We start from the raw sequence: 25,124 nt of genomic DNA, 5'->3' as shown, positions 1-25,124 counted from the left end.
ACATGGAGGGTCTGTCCCCGTAAACCATCAAATCGCATTTTCTATTCTTCTTATGGGAACTAACAATCAAAAAGACCTGGGTGAAGGAAGTTGAAGACAAATCTACACATCGACAGATCATCATTGTTATTGTTGCATGGTACAAAGCACAGCTGATATCAGGTTTCTCATCTGTTCACTGCAGACATTGGCTAAGAAAAGGAAAACACATCAGTGCATCAGCTTACACACACAACTTCCTGATTGTATAGAAGGTTATTAGACATCATTATACCATAATAAGTCCAGGAGTTTGTTTACTTTTGATGCGTAGCTGAAGCTCACGCAGCCGCACACCACCCAGTCCGGTCATAGCTACTCGGCTACATGCTAGCTGAGTCCAGCAATAACCATATTTCCAGGTTGAGAAATTCCAATTTCTCTCTAGCAGTGGGACTAAGCTGTTTACATGCATTTTATAAGTCGAAACGTAGCCGGACTAATGCAGAAATTCAGTTTTCTGTGCCGTCATGTAACCACAGTTAGCAACAAGTGACGATGATGGCGCTTGAAGGGGAGATTTGTGATGAACGGACACACAACAGGAGACGGTTTCTGCATTACAAAAAAGTCAAAATGAGTGATGTTAATTACTTTTGTCGCTGCCCGCGATCGAATTCACAAGCACCATGAAGAAATCTTAAAAAATACATGTTTAATTTTGTAGTCTGACTATTCCGTTGCTTTCATTTGGGAAGAGCCTTGAGCCAGTGGAAATGCCACAGATGTTTTCTTAATGCGAGCGTGGACATTTAGAGGTGCAGGAGAGGAGAGATCTATTTAGAGCAAGAGGAAGATCTATTTATTTTCACTTCGGAAACAGCCTGAGGTAATTAGCAGTGGGGGAGGATTACTTCGACTGAATCATAAGAGACACCAAAAATAATGTCTTAAGTTGATGCGACTATTTATATAGATGACAGATATTTTCATGTAGTTCCCACCCAAAAGATCAGTTTGATTCTTAGAGATAGATGAGGTCAGTTTGCCAACATGACACAGAGAAATGAGCTGTAACCATGACTCAGGACTCCAATTGACTGGCTCATAGTATTAAAAAAAATAGACGTATGTCTTTTTTAGGCTTCCCTATTTTTTTCCCAACGGAATTCCAGCCCCGCTGTGTTCAATACCAACAACCTTTTAGGAAAAAGCGCTGTGATACATCCATCTCTATCTTTAGAAGCACACAAACAAAGACAATTTCGGTCTGCCAGGCATCAATGTTGGTCAGGCTCTGAGGTCTTCTTGGTCTTGTTGGTGTTGGTGGTCATTCACCGACAAAAGCTTCCATCTGGATAACAGCTGAACGCAGGGGAAGTCATTAGAGAGCATGTTTTTCTCTTGCAATTTTGTTCTTTCATTTCATTCTACCATTGAGCAGTGGCTCCGTCTGGAGGTGGCGACAGTATCCCTCCATCGGTGCTGAAGCTCCTGGCTGAGAAGAGAACTCTGCCTCCCATGTACTTTACACGTCTTAGTGTCGTCTCTTCATTTGACAGAGTGCTTCTTTGTCTACATACTCTGGCTGTCACCACAGCGACAAGGGAAGTGCAGTTTGATCTTTGAGCTGAAGATCTCTCTGTCAGTCCTCATGCCACCTGTGGTAATTGAAATGATCTCTTTCTGCCAGTTAGATTGCTCTCCTCTGAACATAGAACATGTGGAAGCATGTTGGTGGATGGATAATAAATTACCTAGTCAGTCATAAATTCTTAGACTTGGAAGTTGTGGGTGAGTGTGGGTCATCATCCTGATAGCTTTCTATCAGGATGATGTCTTTCTTTCTATTTCTATTCTAAGGCGCTCTGGTCCAGGTCAAAGGTGGGCCAGGCGAGCAGGAGCTCATTGTGAGTTAAAAACAAGCTAGGCATTTAGCAACTGTTAATCTGGCACACATGCATGCCGAGGGCAGAGTTTGAAGCAGCGTTGGCCGGTAATTTGTAAGCTGAGTGGAGAAAGCTAGTTAAGAGAAATGATGACAATAAGTTGTGAGTTAGAACGTGGGCAAATTACTTCTGTGTCACTGGGTTTCATTTGGCTGGTGGCAATTTTAAACGTCATCGCATTCTTGAAATAAATGTTACTGCATCTTTATTTACGTGTGTGTGTTTGTTATTTGAAAGAGCGAGTTTGGTTTCAGTCAGAAACAGCTTGAGGCCCTACTTGAGTCTCTCAAATCAGCCAGCTAAGTGTTCGAGCGTCTATAAATAAACCGTTCCAATTTCAGATCCATGTGAGTTTAGGATTGACAGATGAAGTTCCTCGTGGGAAAAGGATGCAGATGTCTGATAAAGTCTGAAGAGGGAAAGAGAAGCGAGAGAAGACTGGGTGCTTAAAATAGAAAACGTTTCTAACAATGACGATGCTTTTTTTGCCGAGGAATTCAACCGTAAGATTCTGTATACATGACGTTGTGCTGTTTTTCCGCCTCCACTTCACCTTTCTGAGGAAATAATTGGTGCGACCCCCAAGACCACAGCAGTGATCAATTATCTGTGCCTTTCTGTTTTTGTCAGGCCTGTCTTGTTAGTGTCAGTGGCAAAGGTCACATCGGCCTGGAGGACCGTGCAGTTATGATCCAAGAGTATGTTTCACAGCAGCCCAATAGTAGTGCTTGTTTTCCTCTTTGTCTGCTAACTTCTTCAAAATTGGATGGCAGGATTTTGCTGAAGTAAAAAGCAATCTTGTGAAACAAAGAAGGAGAATGAGAACCTTAGCACAAAAGTCAAGAATTAAAATAGGCACAAGATAACAAGTGAGGGTAACATTAATGTGATGCGGCGTATTTAATTTACCCTCACATGATCTGTCTCACAATTAAATGTGCACTTATCATTTTAAGTTGCAGAGTGATGGAGTCAAGTTCCTTGAAAATCAAAAAGATGATCCAAAAGATTAGTACTTGCATTCATACTAATGCAAAAATAGATCGACATAGGTGATTTATAAGTTGGAATCTTATCCTATTATAACATTCTCAGTATGAATTATCAGCAACACATACTTGTCATTTACACTTATTTAATCTGTATTGCCCTCTTCCTACGAAGATTACTTTACAAGATTAGTGATCCCAAAATAGCAATAAAAGCATGACACACCTCTCACTTTTATTGGTGTTTGTCTCACGTCCGAATCATTCACCGTTTATGACACGACAGCTTTCCAAGGCAGTTCTCCCACTAGGTCCTGTCATTTGTGAACAATTGACATTGTCTCAAGTGACTACACATGTGAAGACGTGGAGATAAAAGCCTGCTGCGAGCAGGAAGTGCAGTTGTGTTGAGTCATCTGCCTGCCAGGCAGCCAATGGATTTACCTGCGAGTTCACATTTTAAATTGTTTTGCAACATGTACATTAAAAAATGGCCCTTTTTTTTGCTTTTCCAGGCCACTGTCTGAACCGGTGAAGAGAGCAACCATACTCAGGGTATCAAGTGATCAGGCTGACCTTGAGCAGCATGTAGGAGAGGTTGCTGTCAAATATAATGCACGCAAAAGGCACCAGACGAGACGGTTACTATTTACCCAAGATCTAGAATATGACCCACTAAATCAGTTTAAAACGAAGATGAGATGGAGATATGAGGGTCGTAAGCCGATTTAGCGCAACCTCTCACACTACACAAGCGCCAACTTCTGGAGATATGAAAGTAATGTACAATTTAGCAGTTGCTGCTCACCTCCACCTCTCATTGGAGAATTGACAGGTGAGTCGCATAGAAGCATGCGGTCACTTCCGGTGACATGGTTTGAAACGGATAGCTACATTTTCATGCGTAAAGCGTAAATGGGCCTTAAGTAGGCTGGGAAAGTCTGTCAGAAAAGCACCAGCCTCCCGGTGTGAGTCCGGCTCAGAAGTCGAGGGACAATAGTCCAATAGTCCCTCGACTATTGGACTATTGGGAAGTGAATGGTGGCTACACTGTGCCATGAAGCTCATGGTCAATGAGAAATGTATTTAAAATGTAATTTAATAAAATTATGTTCAGAACTTCAAAACTGCAGATGAGGCTAACAAAGTTTGAACCATTAGCAGTTCCCTATCTAGGTAGTCTTGAACATGCTGGAAGCATGCGACTAAAGAAGATCTTCTGAGCTACGAAGGTGATAATTAAGAACAACAGTGGGAGATGTCCCTCAACAATCTGTTAAATATATTCTAAATTCAGACAGCGTTAGCTGCTATCAGCTTCGATAACACATGTGGGGGAAGTCACACATGTAGTGTGAAATGACAGCACTCAGCAGAACTCTGCTCTTATAGGGGATCACTTTGCAGAAACGTATATACACGCAGAGCAGTACATTTAAATACAGTACTTCTTCAGAAGTAGGTCCTTCAGACCTCATCCATGTGCGACCGTCAGTGCTCATTTCCAGGCAGTGGGTTACACAGTCGTCACCACGAATTTTGAGTCAGTGGTGAGAAGCCAGATGTTTATGTTAACCTCCTTTCTTCTACTGATTTGTGGTATTACTTTTAGGACAGTATAATATACACAGTAAATTTTCTAGTGTTAAAAATGAAGTATCAGAGTATAATGACTATTCCAAAGTTAATCCAACAACAATAATGTCACAAGTGTCAGAGTCAAAAACCAGTTAAAATCCAGGTATTAAGTATTTGGATGAACACGCTCCAGAGTCCATTCAACACTACAATGAATTGCTATTTTAATATGCTCTGTCCACCATTGTGATTTTCGAATGATCCAGAAAATCCCTTTGTCAGAGAGAAGACCTTGTACATGAATGAAAACCCAGTCAATAGCTCTGTGAAAAATGCTTGGAATGGCACTGCAAATTTTGCAGTGTCGAATAGAAAATAAATAATAATTCAGATAATTTAATAATCATTATTTATTTCGAATAATGAATCATTTAATTCAGAAAGTTGTAGACAAATGACGCAGACAGGTTTCCTGTCACTCACATTTTCCTAATCGGTAAGATGAAAATGTTGACAAAATGACAAGACGACTGACTTGGAGAAAACTAGGAGCAAGTGTTGTCAAGCTGCACAATGACACATTGGTTTGATTAACATAATGGGACAATATTACATGTTGCGATGGCATTAGATGTTTGTAACAATGATATATAATGTTTATAAATTGTAGTTTTTATCTTTTTTTATGTATAAACCATTTTTGAGTTCCCTGTCATTTACTCTTCTTATATATTGCACCTTGTCTAATAATAACAATAGTAATAATAATAAAAATAATAATTTGTAGGTTTCTAGACATCTAAAATGTCGACAGATGAACAGAACACACTGTCAAAAAAAACAGAAGGAGCAAGGCCAACTCATTTATTCCTTCTTTCATTGACTTTTTAAAAGGCGCACTCTTTAACTGACACTTGAGGTGCATGTATTTGAGGACAACACTGGTTGTGCACGGTCGTGCACCATTTGTTTCTCGCATAATGAGCTGACATGGCAGATTTTCCTGCTGTGCTTTAATCCAGGTTGTCAGTGGCGTTGATAAGCAGGTGTGCGGAGAGAATCTGTAAGCTCCAGCTCTATCTTTGTGGGGTTAGTGTGGCGTTTACAGGGGAAAGCTAAAGGTCATTGTCTTTCGCCGGAATACATCCACAAATTTGTGGCAAGCTCTTTCGACCCAGTTTTTTCTCACCCAGTGAAACCTGATCTTTCACTCTCTCAGAGGCTTTAAGGGAGTGTGTGAGAGCAAGAGAGATAAAATGACCATCTGTTTCAAGAGCGGAACAATCCCCCTACTCAGTTCTCAGTGACAGTCCCCTCCATTTTAATCTATGAATTGACTAGGCATGGGACGGACTGACAAGGCTCCACATCTAACCAAGTGACTTCTATCACTCCATTATGGCACATAAATGACATGAATATATGAAGGTTTATGCTGCAAACATGCCTACATTGCGTCAGTAACGTTCGAACACCTAATTAATCTATTTGTAGTGCACGCAGATACACATCCAAGTACACAACTCCCCTTTAATTAATTAGGCAATTCCCCATCACAACCCCCACCACACACCAGCTCGCACTACAGAGATGCTGCTGAAAACACATGCTGGAACTGGGAAGGAGGAGTTTCATGCTGCCTGGATCCAGATGCACATGAGCAGCATTTATGATGTGAACTCAGTTTCAGAGATCAACCTTTGGGTGTTCAACTGGAGCAACTCTGAAACACACGTATGGCCAGAACATGTATGGTGTGGCAGGACAAAACGGTCAGGAGTCTCTGGTTGGGAACGTGATGTTTATTCTCTTTCGAGCCACAAACCTTCAACACGTTTCCCCACACAGCCTCTATATATACCCTCGGTCAGGTCCCTATCCATCATACCTCTGGGTGAGAGGCCACACCTCCCGAGTGCCCACCACAATGGAAACATTATAGGTCACAGGTCAAACCAAAGGCCAATTGGCGGGGAAGATCATCTTTGCATGTCACACCAAGGGCTCACACATTTGCCGCTTAAAAGACTGCTTTCTATCTAGCAGAGACTATCAACTATCAATCTGAAATCTTGAAACCATGTTTGGCTTGCACTGTGTTTAGGACGTGTAGACCAATATGTGCTTGAATTTGACACCGATTGTTAGGTAGTTTTCTCTTCACTATAACCTCATTTAATTTTTGGTTGAAATCAAAACATTATGCAGTAGATCAGTACACTAGATATTGTACCTCTAGCGTGTAATAGTTCGACTAAACTTGACAGAAATTATATTTATTTCATATATAAATATATATAAATATATATATATATATATATATATATATATATATTGGTGTTTTGGTGTGACAGTTCTGCAATGATGAACTGGTGCGTCATTGTTTCCCTGTGTGTTTGTGGTATTTTCAACAGCCACTGAAGCAATGAAAAGAAACAGCAACCTAAGTTTTTAAATACAAATGACAATCGGACAAGCGTTGTGTTAGTAGGTAAAGAAGCTTTAGCATTGTGACAGAGTGTAATTATTACTTTTAACGTATGTGCATCAGTTTGGACCATCATTTTTGTAGCCCAAAGATCTTGGAGCCAGTTCTCCTTTTGTGTCCAGTATAGCTAAGTATATGGTAAGAAATCATTCCAATACCATTGTTGGTAAGAACACTGTGTCAAATGCATGGAGTCCTGATGGAAGACAATCAATAGCTGACAACAGTGGTTTACTTAGGAGAAAAAAGGGGGCAATCTGAATTCGGACTACACACATGGTTTGACCACTGAATATTACCCATCTCTCAACACTGATTCACAGGAGAGCCACTTGCACACTTGTATGGACATCTGAATAATTGGTCAGTTATGCGAGTGCGTCTAAACATTGAAGTAAACGGATTCAATGGCTTGCATAAATACTAGCATTTGTCTCTCTGCACTCTTGGCCTTCTGAGGGACACGTGAGATCAGATGTGACAGGTGAATCAGGTCTATAATAAAGCTGTAACCTTGCAGCTCTCCAGCTGCAGTGGATTGACTGAACCTTGTGTTAGCACATTTCACATAGGAATTATCGTGCTCTGGCACTAATCCCGACATATCTCTAGTCTGCTCTATGCAGAATTCAAAATGAGGCGCCATTGTGTCAGCAAGTTGGAGAATAAAACCATGGCCTCCTTGAAAAATTAAAACGAAACCTGGAGCTGTCCCTGGTGCTGAAACGCTTTCAGTTCCCTGTCTACGCTTCAACTGACAGGAAGAATGCATACAGGACTGTCTCGGAAAATTAGAACATTGTGATATTTTTTCAATTTATACTCTGTAATGCAATTAAAAACAAAAACAAAAATGTCATACATTCTGGATTCATTACAGATCAACTGAAATATTGCAATGGCGTACTGACCATGGCATTACTGTCCTGGATTGGCCTGCCAATTCCCCTGACCTGAACCCTGTTGAGAATGTGCGGGGTATTGTGAAGAAGAAGCTGAAAGACACCAGACCCAACAATGCAAATGAGCTAAAGGCCGCTACTGAAGCATGCTGGGCATCCATAACACCTCAGCAATGCCACAGGCTGGTTGCCTCCATGCCACGCCGCATTGATGCAGTAATCCCTGCAAGGATTCCCAACCAAGTACTGAGTGCATTAATGGACATTTTCAAATGATTGATTTTGTTTTGCTGTTATAATTTATTTATTTTTACTTGGTCTGAGGAAATATTCTAATATTCTGAGATAGGATTTTTGAGTTCTCTTAAGCTGTAGGCCATAATCAGCAATATTAAAATAGTAAAATGCTTGGAATATTTCAGTTGATTTGTAATGAATCCAGAATGTATGACATTTTTTTAAATTGCATTACAGAAAATAAAGAACTTTATCACAATATTCTAATTTTCTGAGACAGTCCTGTACAATGGTATGACCAGGTGAGCCAGAATATTGCGTTACCTGCAAATACAAGATCGAAAATAACAATATTAATGCACAAAAAACACATAATTTTCTCTCTGTGGATCTGCTTCCAAAACCAACATATATTTAGGACATAAATCAATTAACGCTGCCCCAAATGTAGTTATGATGATGTGTTGAATGCATAACATTGTAAAGTCAATTCAAAGAACATGCGGTGTCTATCTTTACATATATGGAATATATTCCACCCCACATACTTCATCATAGTGGTCTTGAGTCTCCGCTGATTCCTTGGTGCGGTGAAGAAAGGCGCAATGAGGTCAACTGGCAAGGACAATTGGTGAGCGAAGCTGGTGACCCCGTGACCCTGAGGACCGCTGAATAATAAATGAATGAGTGAGAGAGACTTCGGATCATTTGGGAGCCATCAGAGGTTTGTTTTGAAATGTTCGTTATTCTCTTTGGACTCTCTCTCTCTCTCTCTCGCTAGCTCTATCTCTGTCACACAGGCGCGCGCGCACAGCTGCTCTGGAGCTCGCTCTCCCGCTCCTTCCTCGTCAGTCGGTGAATCTCCTTCCTCGGTGATGGACACTGTGGACCGGGTCTTCTGCGCCTCCCTTCGCGGGAGACTGAGAAACTCTGCGGACGACTAAAGGACCTTAAAAACCTCCGCGTCCTTCTGCTGTCAAGTCCCTGGAAGCACCTCGTTCCTGCCGGGGAAGTTAGCGCGGATAAAGCTCGTCCAAGACTTCAGCTTCCTGCCGAGGTAAGACGCGACGACACCGAGCGGAACTGTTGATCCACCGGCGCCTTGTGTGGCTGTGTGCGGCAGCTTTATCAACCCACCTTAACGCACACCAGCGCGTGGCTTGGCTTATTTGGCGGAGCGGAGCGGTGGACCCAAGTGTGTGTGGCAGTGAGTCACATCGATTTAACCGCGGCTAAGGCTGTGTTTACATTGCGTTTTCTGGAGACGCTAAGAGCTATTAATGCTATTACCCCACCACACTTCTCTCTCCAGCTCGGTCAGCCGCAGTTCTCTGCTTCAAACACTCTAACTCAAGTGCATACGATACTGATCATAAAAATAACTTCCTCTTTTTTTTTTTTTTTTTTTTTTTAACAAATTGATTGAAGTCTACAATAACCGAGACTGGTGTCAGGTCATTTTAAAATACATTTCAAGATATTTTTTCATTCATTCATAAGGCAGCGTGAGGCTGTGGCCCTCACTACTCTGAGGTAGTGAACAAACAAATAATAAACAAATAACCAGACACCTGCTCAGATATGAGAATCCCGAATGTCTTCCTGGATGCTGGGTGAAATCGTCGTTTTGGGCTGTGTCTTCTCCCACTTGAGGTTGGGAGTAGATGGCCCTCTACGTGGAGACGTGAGTTATAGATAAATGTATCAGGTGGAAATAGAGATCTTCTTTTGAACATGAAAGCGTGTTTAATCTTCAAGTGGAAAACGCAGTATAATAAAGAAACTATAGTCTTAGATTTTACAAATATGAAGCCATGAGATCTAATAGTTAGTAAATTGCCATATAACATGCTTGCAATGTATCAGAGGATTGGAATAAACACTACTTGTCATCTAGACAATGTTTAACACTGTCAGTAATGATGGTCAGTATGGTAACTTATATGACAAATAAAAGGTAAAAAAAATAATAATGATCATAATTAAAAATAAAATGACACTCAACACCCACTCTATGTGCCAGACTAATTTACCCTTGAGAAAACTTAAATACTCATAAATACTGAAATGCGCGTACATACAGAGTATGGCATCATTTGAGGAAAAACAGGGAAGAAAACAGGTCAACAAAGCCTCAGAAAGAGTCTCTGGATTCTCTCTAAGTGACTCCTGATTAAATCCTGTTGTGTGTGTTAAGTTGAAGATTTTGCATTTGGATAACAGACAGCATGTCACTGAGCCAGTGAGTGAGAGAAGGAGAATCTTTTCATTCCTATTTGAGAACCCAAGACAAAAAGTCCCAAAATGCCCAGTTCATAGTCCACAAGTCTCTGGAGCAGGCTAATGACCAATATTCAAGTACGGCCAAAAAGGTTGCAGTTCAGGTCAGAACCAACTGAGATGTGCAAGAGAACCATCTGCAGTAAAGGACTAAAAAAATAAAAATAAAGCAATATTCAAAAAAGAAGAAAGATGCTCACATATTGAATTCCCCATCCATTCTAAAATAACTGACCCAACAACAACAAATCTTCTGCATTAGAATGCAAAACCATTTTTCGTAATTCTCTGTCTGCAGCGTTGCAGCCATCTGAGCAGCCTCATGTTTCCCAGGGATGCTGACTTAGCCTAGATTCCTTGTCCCATATCCACAAGGTCACCTCGCGCTCAAATGAATCATAAACACTGCTTTGACAGGAGACCACTCACTGTAATAGGCGGAATCAACAGTCAGAGGAAACCGTTTAGTTTACTGCGGCTTAAAATTATCCAGCTCATGTAATCAAGTCAAAAGAATTGATCCCGGACCATTTCAAATGTGTTGATGATGACATGAAGTAGGTTGTAATCACTTGATGTACAACATCATGGCTGGATTGTCAACTGTGATGTATTTCATTCCATCAAATTAACATTGGATTTAGATCTGGCTCTGCTTTTAGTGCAGCTTTAGGACTGACCTGGAAAGCAGCCTAACTGCTTTAGTGGTGGCTTTGATTTGCCTCCACTCCCGAAAAAAAAAAAAAAAAAAAAAAATCACCCACAAAATAGCATGTTAGCTCGCAGCGTTCACGTCCATGCTTGTCCTCTTGTTCACTTAACGTCTCCTCCACTTCACCATACACCGTCTCTCTGTCCTGCATGTATGCACTCACTCAGCTGTGTCTCATCAGATCTCGTCACTCACAGCATCACTCTGCCCTCTTTGCTCGTCTCATCCCAAATGCACGCACATTTGTTCCCGCACTGCAGCCCTTGGCCATTTTGTATGCTATTTGCCCCAAAAATGTTGCCGTTTTTTTGTTTACAACCCGCAAATATATTGTCAGTAATTGGAATAGTCTTGTGGATTTCACAGTTAGTGTATTGCAATCTTAAATAGTTCAATCTTAAATAGACAAAATTCACACTATTGTTTTGTAGTTGGGCATGCTGAGATCAGGTGACCATCTAAGGATGACAGTCATAGACATGCAGATCAGCTCCTCACCACTTGTTAATGGTCATGAATGAATGAATGTCTATGTGTTTCAGTCTTTTCCTAGGTATGACATGAGACGTCCATGACTGTTGCCCCCTGTAGGTGCCCCAGACAGACCTTCATCAACAGAAAGTGTGCAGAGCACTATTTGTGTCCCTGTGTGTTCAAAAGTACTTGTCATTGTTCATTGGTGCCAACGGATGAGATGCCTCTGACCCAGATCCAAAAAAATTAAGGAAATGAATGACTTGTTTTTGTGACTGGCTCCAGATGCAGTTTAAATTTTCATTTCCTCATTCAAGCCAACAATTTTGAAGCAAGGATGAAATATTATGAAAGGGGCATAAACTATATATATATATATATATATATATATATATATATATATATATACACAGTTTATGCCCCTTTCATAATATTTGGTCACATTAAAGATACTAAAATGGAAATGACTTGATCGTATTGCGTCATGTTTAAATGTCTTCAGATTTCCAGTCTTCACTGCATTTCACCCACTGGGTGTTCTTCTGCTTGTCAGCAGCTTAGCATATTATTTCTGTTATCAGAGTTTGACGTCTTAGGAATTAGGGATGAGAGGTTCCATCTCTGTTTGGACTTATAAACAACCTTGCTAGTGAAAGCAGGCAATGTTTCTAAACAGCCTCAGTGATGGTGCGCTCTAGTGTGTTGTATTACAGCATATGATCTACAATTGCTGTATTATAAATTTGCTTGTCCTATACCATTTTTAACCTCTGTCAACAAGGACCTCTAAATATATAATTCATGCTCTGTTTATTAGATTTTTATCTGAAGCCTACAGTAGTTTCCAGGCTCAATAATGATCAGTCATGCAAAACTTGTAAAGCCAGCAGAAAATATTGCTACATGCCCCACACAGTTAACCTGCTCATTATCACATACTTTGGAGTTGGAATTCAACATGTTCGTCTGAGTCGCCCATCAATTCAAACTGCATCATGCTGTGATTTTCAGCATTAATGAGGAGGAAGAGGACTGAAGTTGCCAGCAGTGTTGTTGTCAATGAAAACACATTCATGGGTTGTTTGACAAAATATGTGTCGATATCATGAGTGTTCAGAACTCTTTACCGAAGTAATGTGAAGTGCAATGTTTCATCGTAATTGTAAATGAAATGGCTACACTGTCATTCTTATCTACAACATGGCCAACAAACCCATGTCTGGAAAGTCCCTCATAGAATTGGAACCTACTAAAACATATTCCTTCAACATTCCCATGTTCTCACCAAATTTAAGAAAAAAAAAAGTTTTTTATTATGTATGCTAATCATTGTGAGGTGAAATCCCCACCTCTCTTTATGAGGCACACTGAAAGCTGCTTTTTTTTTCTTTTCATATATGATTTATTTTTGTGTGCAATTGGTTCATCAAAATTGATCCCCTGAACTCCCAGTCCTAATTCATATAACTAATTTAAGCGATAACTCAAACGTCAGATTAGCTGTAGTTCGAAACTGTGACATCCTGGTACACAATACTAAAGGTATTTTTTGTATTGTTTTTTATTTTCATATTGCTGCATTCTGCCGTCTCAGACCTTTGTGACAAATAGAGCTGCACTATTAAATATCTGCTTCGACCTGTGCTTTCCACTGCGTCTGTCATGAGGATGAACTTGCATAGAGTTGCATCAATGACAGGATGAAGATTAATCCAAATGAGATTGAAACTGTAATGTATTTGCTTCACAGTGTCTTGTTTCTAACTCTGTGTTACTGCAATGATCCGGATATATTCTGTTGATGTGAGGAAAATTTGATGTCACTACTCTCTCGGGATAGCAGCATGAAAGGAAATCTGTGATCATGTATCAGACTCCAGAACTTTCTCCGGTATCAGAAGTCTATATATAAACATGCTCACTGCCGTCCTTGTCTCAGTATGGTTTCGGTTCTCCACCACAATCTGTTCGAGAAGCGATTTGTTCTAAATCTGAATCGATTTTTCCCCTTACAATTAATTGAAATAATGCATTCCAAGCCTTAAAATAGTCTTTTGTAGGAGTGAATGTAGAGTGTCTGCTGCAGGTGCGCTGTTCCTCTATGTGTGTGGCCGCTGCATGTGGGAGGGGTTGCCGAGTGAGTGACGTCTCTCCAGAAGCGAAGAGGTGCCCGGTGCGTGTCCAGCTCTGAATGTGCGCTTCTGTGCAGTTTGGCTGTGACAAAGTCATAAACCAAGTAACGCTCTGTCCCAGACTCGCCTCATCCCTGTCCCAGCTCCAGCCCACAACAGGACATCAAACCCTGGAGTGGCGCTCCAGCAGTCAGTAAATGTAAATGTCCAAACTACCCTTGTGAGGAGCTCCGTAACAAAACAAGGTGCACTCAATACACGCTGTCAGCACGGAAACTACTCAGGGAACATCATCATGAAAAAGATGGACTTATTTCAGCATCATTTTTAATTTCGCATGGACATTTGTTTATTTATTGTTTGTGTGTTCTTGATATACTTACTTTTTGAAAATCATATCTTGTTAAAATCATTTCAGCCTGGAGTTTTTTTTTTATGTACTGAAATGAAGTGGAAACATCAAAACAGATCAAAACAAAACTGATCACACATAACACATCATTCAGTTGGACTGGAGCGTGACTGTATTTGGCATGTTTTTCATGGAAAAATCCAGAAAGGAACATCATCATCGCTGAAGTCCGTTGCTCACGGAACTCAAGTCGCGGTTTCCGTTTTTATTGTCATCAATTCAGTAAATGTCGAAACTCTCCCTTCCGATTTATTGTTTCTTTCTATCAGGTCTTTACTCCGCCACTGTTCCAAGATGTCTTTCCTGGTGAAACCCTGAGCTCATTCGCAAAAGTCCTTCTTTCCCGTCATGTTATTGGTCTCAGCAATCAACAAAAATGAAGTCTGTGAAATCCTGGAGGCATTATTTTTGAACAATAACTGAATGAAAGTCTCAGTTGTCATTAGCCTCATAACATCGTCTACTGCTGATCACATTCAAATGAGCAGTTTAAATTTAGAATGGTACTGTTTTAACATTACCGTTTTATTTTCCCAAAAGCTCATTTGCATTTTTCTCCTTCTTCCCTCAGTTGTCAGGATGGTTGGACTCCACCTCTATCCTAAGTTATAACCCAGGAATTTGCATCAGATCCCACACTCTTTTCTTCCCTGCAGTAAAAAATAAATGCAATGTAGAGTGCGCTCAACATGACATGAGTTTGACATCAATTAAAGCTTCCTTTCCTCAACCGGGGTGCGGTGCACTCTAATTAAACTTTACGTCGCACAACCCCTGAGGCAGCAAGATCAGGACTGAGTTCCAAACCCCCTTGTTTATCACCTGTTCTTGAGCCAAACGTGAGGGTAGCCATGCTGTGCCGGAATAGTAGAGCTGGCAAAGGTTCTGCCCGACAAGTGGGGAGTCTCAGCATCGAGGTTGTTGTAATTCTCTACACAACATGGATGTGATAATCCTGCTGGAGTTATGAAAAAATGTGGACACACAATGTTCCCACTCACAAAATATACCATTGATATCTCCCATCTCTCTCCTTTATAGAGAATTAATGCAAGGATTCTTCGCTTATCCTAAAAATATATCACTTTCATGCGTGCAAGTACAAGAATGCTCTGCTTTTGAGAAAAAAAAAAAGAACATTACATTTCCTATGGGCCTGCATTACAGACTAGAGCTGTCGTGAGGGGCCGTCAATCCGAAAGACAGATGAAACTGAAAAGAAGTGAAGTTTAGAACATAAAAGGTTAATAACATGAGAACAAGAAAAAAAAAAAAACCCAAGTAAATATGGCTGTCTTCATATCCTGATATACAGGGGTTGGACAAAATAATGGAAACACCAAAATAATGGTGTTTCCATTATTTTACAGTAATATTTTACAGTACATTTAGACTTTCAGTTAAATTTCGCAGTACAACAGACAAATGAATTGCTCCCACAATCATCAGTATTGTGATATTTCAGCAAAAATATTGATACAATATCGCGCAGCAACATTTGAGTGTATCAACATTTTCCTACACCCCTAATTATTTAAAAAAGAATTGTGTTTTTGGTATTTTATTTTGGGCCATTACATATGGACACTTAAAGTCACTAATATAATGTAAATCCTGCGAAAAAATTTTCGAGAAAATTAAGATAATTAAAGACAACAGTAGATTAAGTTATATTTAGAGTTAAAGATAGTAATGGTTGTCATATGGTAATTATTGTTAGTAACACTTCCAGTTCCATACTTTCACCTGACTTTTTACGTACCACATAAATACAGGCACAGGGCCGCACTTTGTCTTCGTCGGTTTTATTTATTTATTTATTTTTCATGACACGCTTCAATCTGCTTTCATTGTGAAAGTCAGCTCCACTACTGACTTCCTTTTTAAGCTGAGAATCCTGTCATATATTAATATTCAAACCATCCCTCACTCAATTACTCACAAATATTCATAGTCGCCTGACTTCAACTGTCTTTGCGTCCATCAGACATTTCTGTTGAACTAGACCAGATTTTTTTTTTAATTTTAAAGAATTTACCATTAATATCTTGAGTGTTAAACAGTAGTTTTATCTTTCATGTGTTTAAAACCGTAAACACGTTGATCTTAATGGAGCCATTCATATATATACATGAAGTCACAAGTTTAAATCCATTGACAATGATGTGTGCCCTTGCCAGGATCACAGTTGCCATTGGGATCTGTTTTGTCTATGGTGATTAACTTTAAGCTGTAACTTAACAGAGTGTGACAACAAACAACATCATGGCCAGCAGTGTGTGAAACGCTCTCGTGATGGATGCACTCAGGGTTGGTTTTTGGGTACTTTAGCGTGTGCTTGAAATGAAACACCACTTAGCTTGAAACAGTGCTTTGTTTAAGCTGTTGATCTTCTTTTCAGTTTTTAGCTTAAATAGCCGGAATTACTGGTGAAATGTGTCTCAGCGAAATATCGCTTTACAGTGACAGCCTTACTGCGGGATGCTAATGATAATAAATCGTCTGACCTAATTTCTTATCTTATGTTTTACTTACAATCTAGTGGTGCTGTTATACAGACAAGATATTTCTACTTTTTGAATGCACCGAGAAAGCAAGGGGGGGCACGTTCATATATCTGGTCTGGACATTTATTTGTTATCATTAGAATTAAGATAAGCATGATCTTTTTGTACTTGCTCTGCTGTGGTGCTCAGCTTTTCAAATCCAACTTGCTGGCACTGTTTTTCTGTCGAGGGAGTGGTCTTAAGAGAGGAGGGGAGGACACTGGGGTTTACCATGTGACTTGCTGCAACCACATGGAAGATATGTCTTCCACTTCCAGTTCACCTGCCTATGGCAACTCTGTTTACTTCTGCCATGAGCAAGAGGCTTTGCAGAGCTCTTGGTCCATGTTAGAGCAGCAGGAGAAATAACATGACTTGCTGAGTGAGCAGTTGAAGGATCGCCAAATATTTTGCTTTCACACGAAAAAAACAACTGTCAGTCTTTTACAAATATCATTTTATGTTTGGGTTTCGTTTTTCAGCAGCCACCATTCTGACATCACAGCTTCTTTTTACTGATCATATTCTCAGTGTTGACTGTGTACAGCTTTTGTCATGGTTTTGCCATCTAGCATCTAGTGTACTAACATGTGCTTATGAGAAGCATGTGCGACAGTTTTGGATGTGATTGATTTGGGGAGCTTCATCTTGAATGGCAGCTTGCCTGTCATTGCATGAATAATCATGTAATATTAAGTTGTTAGTATATTTTGCATGCTTCATGTGTAGCTGTGTCTCGTATATTGTCTTTAGAGCCATTATTTATGTCCGGAATAGACATCGACTCACTCATCTCCCAACCAAGCCACCTAATAACAAAGCTGTCACACAGCCTGACTTGCATTAAGATGCAGATCCTGCCCTCTGCTGTGGGATGAATGATGGCCTCAACAGCTACCCCCACCCCATTTCCCCCCCTCTGGCAGGTCACTGTGAATCATAGCATTAAGAAAATGGCTGCAGTCAACCAACATCTCACTACAAGTCAAGGTCAATCAGCTCTGTTGAAGTAGCTTTTCTTCTAAAAAAAAAAAAAAAGCAGCAGTTTTTTTCTTGTTTTTTCAAATAGTAAAACTAAAAACTGGGTTACGTGCTTCCTCGTGTTCACTCTGATCAATCCTAAAAACACATTGCCAGATGGCCTATTTTCAACCTGACCATATTATTCCTCTGTCTGCACGCTTGACCACAGATTGTGCCTCTCTTGTCCCTTTGGAAATCTTCACCTGGTGCTGAACTGACTTTCTTGTCGTTCCGCTTCTGTCTGTGACCTGGACTCTGGTCCCTTCCCTTCACGATGTGTCTGCCTTCTGGGCTGATTTCCGTCCACTGCTGGGACCGCGGATAAAAGGATGTTGTGCTTTAGCATCTGGCGTGTGAGTGGTGCTTTTGGGTTTTTGACCTTTTTTAATTATTAAATATTCAGTGCAGATCCTTATGGAAGCCCATTCCCACCAGGTAAAAAAAGGAAACCAGGAGAAAACCAAAACTAAACTAAAAGAGAATTTTTTTTTAGATTTTTTTTTTCTCCCACATTGCGAGAATGGGTTTCAAGCGGTGATGGAAAAAAAGAAAAAGATTGTGTTTAGGTATTGTGGGGAAAAACGAACTCCCTATTCGTAAAACAGTCATACATTCATTAGTGTCATTACTTAAAATATTTGTGTGTATCGAAATATAAAAGATGTATGTTGATTTCACCTGAAATCCAGTGAATTGTAACCAGAAAAGAAAAACAAGATTATCAATGAGAAGAAATGCACATTTCCGTGAACGCATCGCAGATGCACCGTGCGCTACTGATACAGACCACTTAAACTGAAATGAATACCTAAGGTGAATAAAAATGCTTCATGTTAACATGTCTAGAGGAATGAAACACCTTGTTTCTACTCCTGGTGACCTGGAGCAGCAAGCTTTTTTTTTTTTTAACATGGCGGAAATGGGCTTCCATAGATCCTTGCCTTAAAGGGTAGTTTTTCATTTCACTCTCGAAACAATATTATAACAGGATTTAAGGTCTTGTATTGATTTTTGCCCGTGGCCAATGGTAAAGCAAGCATGCGAACCTGTTATAGTATTGTGTTACGGACACTTAACAGCAACATATCAAACATGATGGCTGCATTGAAGCCTGGTGCCTAGCTGTCATTTCTTTTTTAATGCTGGCTTGATTTGAGAGTAAATAGCGGAGAAAAGACAAGCACCAGGCTTTGAAAAGTTGTCTACACTAATGGCTCTGCAGGATGCTGAATACTCTCAGTGGATTACCATTGCTCTAAAAAAGAGTTGCAAGATGTCTCATGCTACTTGTTTTGGGTGTATGATCTTGCTCAAGATCAATAGTATGTTCCCTATGTAGGTCACCACATTTGAAGCCTCCCGGAGTTCTAACTTAAACTGGACCTTCATGTATGTCCTAGTTCTGTTCTGGAGTTTCAAGATCAGCCAGAACATTATGTTCGTGTTCTGGTGAAGTAAATTAAACAAGCAATCTAGTTTTCAAGGCAGCTGTCAGAGGGCGAGCTAAATTCAGAGTCTTGATGAACAACGTGTCCTTGGTGGCCTTTAAAAGCAGGAAGGTGGAAATGCATCAGGATTCCACCGATAGACATTTAGTTTAGTTTTATAGTGTCTATTACTTATTTAATTTCAATGCTTTAAAGTTGCTTAAACCTCATTTTGTAGTAAGCAATATCAAATGTTCAGCAATTGGTTGAAAAACAAGTAGTGGAATATTGACTGTTACTTAACATGAAAGCCCCTAATGAATGAAAGTAAGGATTAATATGAAGCTTATTAAAAAATCTGGGGTCTCAAACTCTGAAGTGCCGTCTGGTGAGGCTGGGCTGAAGGCCAGGGGAGTCAGGGGACATGATTTATTTGCATTAACAGGATCCTCATTTGCACTTCATGTCAGTGTGAGTCTTTTGAAGAGCTATAGAACAGGCTCCTTTTCAAAAGACCACAAGTCATCCCACAAATGTCTGGTGTGGTCTTGAGGCATCCCATCATGCATTGCATTGCATTCTATCCTTCTGTACAGATACCATCTGGTTGTATTGTCAAGCTCAGATGTGGCAGTAATGGCAGCCCTGTGATGACAATAATAGCAATAATTTGAGTGACTTGTATGGACTTGACATTGACATACACAGTGTTTTCGAAACAGCTTACTCTGGACAAAGAGGGGATGCCCTGTGGAAGCCACAACTGGGCTAAAATTGGGCACCCAGCGGCGGCCCGCATTATCCCGCAACATCCTGAGGGCCGCGATTTGTGTATGTTTCAGTAGCACATGTCAAGATTTGACACTGTTGCATCACAAAAGGCAGCCTTGTGATTTGACCAAGTGTCCTTTTTGACACAATTTTGTTTGTAGAATTCGACATTTGCTTGCCGTGACTGTGTTGCTGACATGAGGTAATATTTTTTCTTTCAAAGGACTGTATTACGAGAGGCTTGCTTGTACTGAAACTCGTGCGGACCTGTTTGGCTCTTGCAATAAAATATTTTAAGTGATGGTGTGTTTGATGCAAATGCAGCTTTGGGCATGAACAATTGCAAGTGTTCTAGGGCCAGAAAATGGAAATTCATTTTTGCATGGGAGACATTCTGGTTTACCAAACCTGTGAGCACTTTAGTTGGAGCACCGTTTTTCACCTCATTCTATTGAAAAATCTCAGGCCTTTTATGGTTTCTGCTGGGATGCGCTATGTCAGGTCCCTTGTTAGTTGCCAGTTTAAATATATCAGCCTTTTGACAGAAGTTTATTCAAAGTAATCACAACAACGTCCTCGGTGGACTACAGTGGCAAGTGATGCGCAGATGCATGTGAAAACCCCCATTGTGGAGATGCGAGGCGAGAATGTTTGTTTCCTGGCATTTGTAATGAAGAAGAGTGGCTTTTGAGGCAGTGAACACAATGGTAATGTATTCCTAATGTGGAATATTAATAAATCTATACATCAGAATGACGCTTTGATGTACAACTACAAAGAATCTTCCCACCAGTGGAACATAGTCCTCTCCGCCAGTGTCAGTCAAGGCTTCATGCACTTTTCACTTTGCCTTGAATGAATTTTCAGCAGCAGCCTTCTCTTGGCTTGTTTCATAAAATATCACTCTCTTTCTTGAACATTTTCAGAAGTTAGAGTTATATCTGTATGATGACTGCAACTACAAATTTAAGTATTGTGTGATGGTGGAGAAACACTGGTACAGAGTACAGTCTTCATCGATTTACTGTTTAAGTTTGTTTTTCATAACAAACTAGAATTTCTCATCTTTGTCGTAGAAAAATTCGTAAATATTAAGTATTTATCTACAACGAAGATGACACATTGTTAAACAGGAGCTGGTGTTCAGTGAGGACGTTGTGTCTTCTTTGTGTCTCATTAGAGCTACACATCGGGTAGAAACGTGCAAAAATATGGGGGAAATGAACAAAGAGATCAATTCATCGAAATGAATCTCTTAATGTTGTGACGCTACACTTGATGTATTCCAGAAATTAACTAAGAAATGAATTAAGTTATTATATAACACTATGTCAACATAAGTTACAGAATTTTTTTTTAATAATTTGCCTCTAACAACAGCTTCCTGAATGTGCTCATTAGACCTAAACACCAGTGTACTGTACTGTACAACAACGTACGGCATTTAATGTCGATAAAGTGTAGGACAGGCTAAACGGAAAAAGTTGGTTGGTCTTACACAGTCGTTGGAATTATAATCTAGGCTCTGCCCTCTAGATAAATAGGCATAAAAGCCCCTCTATCCCATTGTTTCCGTTTATTGAAGTTATTTCTGGCGTTTTTATTTCCAGTACAGTACAGCATGCACCTGCTGTCAAGTCACCTGCGGCGATGACTTCTCCACATGGCGTGGATTTTATCTGGTAACCTGAAGTTACACATCAAAGTGTTTATAGAGTCAAAAGAGATTAGAAAGGATATCTGTGACAGTTTTCTCATAAGCAGATCTTGATTATCATGGCCTGAGGTGACCTCTGCTTATCCGACACAAGAGTGGAAGCGTAGCTAATTATCTCCTTGCTTCGTCACACTAGCTTAGCAGTGAATGCTGGTTCATATTAACCTTCCCCTTGCTCACTCTTGTGGAGGCTGAGTCATTGACAACCCGTCACTGCAGATGCAGGGAAAGAAGGAATAAGGACTTTAAGTTTGAACTCACCTTGTATTTACTTGACTCAGCCACCATGGATGAAGGGTTTCATGAATTTGGTGCCGCAGACCTATTACATTGGGTGAACCGTCCATATTTTTTCGTTCATGCTTCACCAATTCTGGATCGACCTTCATGAAAGTGTTCAAAATCCACTTTGTTTGTTTGAGAGGTAGAGGAGTTAAGAGTCAGGTAAGGTCAGATGCTAGCAGCGAGAAACCCATTTGAAAACCATCCGTCATCTGGGAAATATTGTACAGGATAAATGATGTGGTGAGTGTGGAGCAGTATGTGTGATAATGGTTGTGACTAAAATAAGGTCCATAAAGTTTCCATCAGAATGTGGTTCCTTGTGTTGAATAAGGCCAGAAACAGGGACTTGATTGCAGCAATATGTTTGCTGAAATATCGCAATGCTTGATTCCTCAATATTGTCTTGATATTTTAAGTGGGCTATATCAATACTTAAAACATAGATACTTGGATATGCTGCTGCAACGGTTTCTTTCGGTAAACTATGAGTTATTTTGTTAGTTCCTCTTTTGGACTGCAAAATTGAACAGAAAGTCTAACTGGACTGAATTCATGACAATAAACTTGTTTCATGCACACAATATTGAACTGCATTCCCCCTCTTAAAATCACGAGTCTTTTACAACACAACACATCGCACTGTATCATACGCCCACTCCTGTATCGAGATACATTTCATATCGCATGATACCTGCCAGTACACAGCACTAAAGTCAAATACAAAGTGCAACTGTATGGGACATTGTTTCCTCAACAAAGACGTATAAAATGAATAACCACTTAAATGAACATCCAGTAGGTCGTTTTCCTGGGATAAATGAAAGTACTGATAAGGCTTCCTTTTCGTAGGTAAAGCTTCATTTAGTCAAATGGCTTCTCAGTGTATGTGCACTACTCCCAAAGGGGGCATCATACTTTCTTTTATAATCTAACCTTCACATTTAGCACCCGTGACCTGATTCTACTTTGCCGCTGCTCCAGCTGCCTACAAACAGCTTGGATGTGGCCCATATAAGTTAATATCATTACAGAGAAGATTAAAATGAAAATATGATCATGAGTGGTCGTTTGTACAATGAAAGGGAACAGACTAATGCTTGTCCAATAATCTCTATAAAAGCATGTGTGTTCATGTTGAATTACTCTTCCATTCATTACGCAGGATACACATTGTTAGTTAAGTAGGACAGAATCATTGTAATAGCTGACTGTTAGCCTTCTTGCTTCATGACAGTTGTCTGTTCATTATTAGAGTCGAAGATGAACAATTCTGACATCAGTAGTACTTTGACAAAGAGGAAGCCAGACTGACATATCGAGGGTTGAATTGGTTCCTGAAGGTTATGATGACGTTGAATCAGCCTTTTGCTTGCCAGACACAGTTTTGAATTTATTCAGTTTTTGCATTGCATTTAACCACTTTCTTCAGTCAGAAAATTGACAATTAATTTATTAAGAAATATATTATCTTCTGTTCCTACTTCCACTGACATATGCATTTGTGAATCATTCAATTTGAATTGCTGTTGGTTCAAGTCAATGAAAAAAAAAATCACTTCCTCACATCATTATTGTAAATGAATTCTCCTCCATATCAGGTAGGAAGCAAACCACCAGTCAAGCCAAAGCCTCCTTTGCCCTTCTGAATTGCACTACAATGTGTCGGCCTTACAATGCAGCTTGTTTCACTGGTTGAGATGGTGTGTGTCTTGGCTGTCTTTTTCTCTGGAGCAGTCCCTCCAGGATTTCACAGACTTTTTTGTGGCTATTAGGGGCAAAAAATATTTTGCGGCAGACATTTTTTTTTAGAAGTGCGGTGAAAGTTGTGATCACTTCTGATACTGGAACAGCATGACAGGAAATGAGGACCTTTGCACCATTTAACCTAAAAGTAGTGCAATGACTTCAACAAAATGTGCTTTATTTGCCTAATACATAGTACAAACAATAAGTCCATCTTTTTTATAATGATGGTCTGTGAGTAATTCCCAGGTTGACAGTGTATAGTCGGTGCTCCTTGTCTTGTTACAGAGCTCCTCACAAGGGCGGAGTCTGAGAGGTAAAGGTGGGGGGTGTTTCTGTGTTTGTGACCAGAGTTGTTCAGTAATGCAGCCAATCAAACATTTAAACAATTCGACATTTCGTCCGAATCGCGACCCTCGGTGGCGAAAGGAGACTAAAGTGATTGGTGGAATTGGCGGTAAAGTTACAGAAACAAAATTGCGACACCTCGCAGAACTCGCAGGGATTGGTTGACATTGCATTGATAGCTGTGATCACAACATCGCCATCTATTGTGACTGTTTTATATTTCGCAGCTTGTAGCTCTGTCAAGACTGATGCTGGTCACATCATCTGCCTATCCATTTTGTGCCACAGTAGTGACCATACTTGTCATACATGCCCTTAAACGTAGTAGATGCAGTTTATTAGTTCACCTCCGATTTTGGCACAGATGACTGACACAGCTACCATGTGAAGCCTGTCATGAAGCCCACTTCCAAGCACTGCCATGCTGTTGTGAAATCGCCAGTAAATTCTGGAGCACTAATCACTTCAGGATGTTCAGCTGGCATCATGTACAAAACCAACTGTCTTCTAAAAACAATCAAACATCAAACAGACCAACAACACGGGAATCATCTTGGCATTCATCTTTCATCTGCTCGCTGCTTTTAGCTCCTGCCAACAAGAACACTGTCAATATCAACGTTTACTTTTTCACGGACTGTTTTGTATGACAACTCTGTTTAACAGTATCTGGTCACCAGAACGGATTAAAAATAATAACACAAATATCTAAATATATACCTTTATTTTCAGGTGTTTAATTTTTCAGTTATTCAAGAAGAAATGTATTTTAAGAATGAGGTTGACCTTCATATCAACGTTAGATATGAACCAGGCTTTTAGTGGGCCAAAACTGCAACATAGTGAGGAGATGTGACGCTTTTAGGGCTTAAGGTTTTTCAAAGTGTGATTTAGAGCAATCTGAAGTGACAGAACAAATCTAGGTCTTAAAGTTCCCCAAGCTCTAAATAGCTAGCTGATTGCCCAGACTGCTGCCTGCAGAAGTGGAACTGCAGGACAAATGGGAAAGATAGAAGTGTTTGGGAAAAGCTAGAAAAAGAGAAGATTACAAACCAGTTTGAAGGGATTCATTGTGTGGGGTTAAGTATGACATTATATTCAGGGAAAAGCACTACGGTAAGCTCGTCCTCTT

The 25,124-nt window shown here is 40.1% G+C and overlaps 1 protein-coding gene across 5 annotated transcripts in view; it reads left to right on the top strand.

The window, feature by feature from the left end:
• The first annotated feature begins 8,963 nt into the window (after positions 1–8,963).
• dlgap4b (discs, large (Drosophila) homolog-associated protein 4b) overlaps positions 8,964–25,124 on the top strand; it is a 104,705-nt gene continuing 88,544 nt past the window's right edge. For all 5 annotated transcript variants that reach the window (XM_053867293.1, XM_053867292.1, XM_053867289.1 and 2 more), the window contains exon 1: positions 8,964–9,179. The gene's annotated coding sequence lies outside the window, so the exon portion shown is untranslated. The remainder of the gene's footprint in view (positions 9,180–25,124) is intronic.

Source organism: Synchiropus splendidus, chromosome 6 (genome assembly GCF_027744825.2).
Source record: "Synchiropus splendidus isolate RoL2022-P1 chromosome 6, RoL_Sspl_1.0, whole genome shotgun sequence".
Lineage (NCBI taxonomy): Eukaryota > Metazoa > Chordata > Actinopteri > Syngnathiformes > Callionymidae > Synchiropus > Synchiropus splendidus.
The sequence above is the reverse complement of the archived record's forward strand: the minus strand, read 5'-3'. Positions and strand labels throughout refer to the sequence as shown.